The sequence below is a fragment of the Balaenoptera borealis genome (genome assembly GCF_965194805.1).
Source record: "Balaenoptera borealis genome assembly, contig: HAP1_SCAFFOLD_754, whole genome shotgun sequence".
Lineage (NCBI taxonomy): Eukaryota > Metazoa > Chordata > Mammalia > Artiodactyla > Balaenopteridae > Balaenoptera > Balaenoptera borealis.
The window spans coordinates 263798-266239 of record NW_028123447.1 but is presented as its reverse complement, the minus strand read 5'-3'; the positions used below and the strand labels follow the sequence as shown (position 1 = coordinate 266239).

Here is a 2442-nt window from a genome sequence, read left to right as displayed (position 1 = left end):
TAAATTCATGTTACAAGAAAACTAACTTTAAGATTCACCTTTGTAACTTATTTAAACAGAGAAAACAACATACTCCTCGGGGAAAGGTGAGGGATTGAGAAGACAGGCCCTGGGTAAAAATTATCACGACAGCACCTGGAGTTGAGAGGCCTGCCTAGAAGAGAACCACGGGCACTGCTGCCACCAGCGGGGAGGGCTGCCGTCTGAGGCTCAGCAGACCAGTTCACACGCCCAGCAAAGCTGCTATAGATCCAAGTCATAAAAATCTTCCAGCTCATCGTGAAACAAGTCCCACTCGTCTTCAGAGTCTGTCAGGTCGTCGTCCCCACCTGCAGCCAAAAGCACAAGCAACATCTCGCCCAGCTTAAAGGTGACAACCTCTTCTTCGTCGTTGTCAAAGGGGTTGCCGTTCTCTCTCTCCTCAATGAGCTCCCAGAAGTGGTTCCTTCGTTGGGCCCGGTATGTGCTTGATGTTCCCACTTTCTGTCTCTGTGGCTCCTCTCTATGGCATCAGGGTACACATGCTTGTAAACGCAGTTCCCTCCAAATGGGCAGCTCCCACGTCCTTCGTCAAAATACCTGCACACCTTGTTGCTCATTGCCTCCTTGTATTTCTGAATGAGTTTCTGCTTCTCTTCTTTCTCCTCCACCCAGTACTCACTTGGAATGACAATGTTAGATGTGATCCGGCATTCTGGGCAGTACTTTATGATCTTGCTCTCAAATTGCTTAGCACTCCTCCACTTGCGAATACACTTGAGACAGTAGGTGTGGTTGCAGTTGGAGAGGATTCCGAAGCGGTGCTCGCGGGGGTTGGCTTTCTCATAGACCACCTCCATGCAGATCCCACACACCATGTCCTTGCTGTGCTGCACAGCAAACGAGAGCTCCATGTCCTTCTCATGGGCCTCGATGCAAGATTTGATGTGTTGTGATCTTTGGGCAGCATCCACTGGATGGAAGACCTGCAGCCCACACATATCACACGCGTTTCCATGGAGATACACACAGTTCTCCCCATATCGGCACTCTCCCACTGCAGCATAGGGGCAGATCTGCTTCTTTGTTTCCACTGCAATTTGCTCCTTCTCTGATTCTTCCTTGGTCACTGAGCCCTGCAGGGGTGCTTCAGTGGAGGAAGAGGCAGTACGGCCACAGTAGGGCTGCCCAGGAACAAAGTCAATGGCGTTCACCCAGTCTTCTGAACCCGCTCCTACAGTTGAAAAGTTTGAATTTCTTGACTCAGCTTCGCCCATATGCATTTCAACAATCTGTCCAACTACTGATGAGAGACTTGAGGAAGCAGCAAGGGGTGACTTTGCAGTTAGAGCTGTAGCAGTTGCAATGGCTTGCTGTGTTCATATTTGCAGCGGTCTCCATAAATACAGTACTCTCGCTGAAAATACTTGTACACTACACCATATGGACTCTCAGAGAGGTCACGTGAGTATCGACAGTTATCTCCTTCCTTACAAACCCCATGCATGAAATACCTGCAGGTGACCTGTTTGATCCAGCCGCCGCCGCTGCCGTCGCTGCCAAATCCCGTGCCTGCAGGGACGGGGAGGTGACTGTGGGGATAGGGGTGGGGGAGGCCGCTGCCACCGCCGCCCCTGCCACTCCTGCTCTTGATGTTTTGGCTGTTGTTCCCGGAGCTGCAGCCTCCGCCATTACTGTTTATCCCACACAGCAGTGGCGCCGGAACTTCCGGGATCACATAATTCCGGTCCGGCTGAGGGGGGAGAAGGCGGCGAGGCGAAGGGTGGGAAGGGGCAGGACACTGAGGCGCCCGCTCACTCCCCTCTGGCCCGCGTCGTGTCTCTGAGTGCTCTCGCCGCTCGAACTGTGGTCCGGAGCCCGAGCACCCCCTTCTCATTACTTCTTGTTCGTATTTTTAAGTAAATTTTTATTTTTTATCACAGCAAATTTGATTACAAGATTTTGTTTGCTCTAGGTGTGCAAGATGTGGTTCTTTCACACATATACATATATCTCTTCTTCTTCGTATCCTTTTCCCATGTAGGTTATGACACAATGTTGAGTAGTCTTCTCTTGGTATTCTGTAGGTCTTTGGTGATTCTGTATTTCACATGTGTTTGTATATCTCTGTTAACCCCAATATCGTAACGTATCCAATCCTCACACCTTTCCATTTGGTGAACCATAAGTTTGTTTAATGAATCTGTGATTGCCTTTCTCTGTGGAAATATCTTCATTGGTATCAATTTTTTGGTAACACCTACAAGTGATAGGATAGGATATGTGACTTTCGCTTTCTCACTTACTACAAGATGCGTGATTACTTCTAGTCTCATCTATGGTGCTGCAAATGGCATTGTTTCATTTTTTCGCTAGCTAAGATTCCACCTCTACATGTAGCAGTTCTTCTTTGTCCCCCCATCTGTTGGTGGACTTTTTGGTTACTTCCATATCTTGGCTATT

At 48.9% G+C, this 2442-nt stretch overlaps 1 pseudogene across 1 annotated transcript; it reads right to left on the bottom strand.

Moving 5' to 3' along the window:
- Window positions 1–243: 243 nt before the first annotated feature.
- LOC309621599 (E3 ubiquitin-protein ligase makorin-1 pseudogene) lies at window positions 244–1671 on the bottom strand (annotated as a pseudogene). Its single transcript has one exon. The product of its transcript is annotated as an E3 ubiquitin-protein ligase makorin-1 pseudogene (transcript).
- Between the last annotated feature and the right edge of the window lie 771 nt (window positions 1672–2442).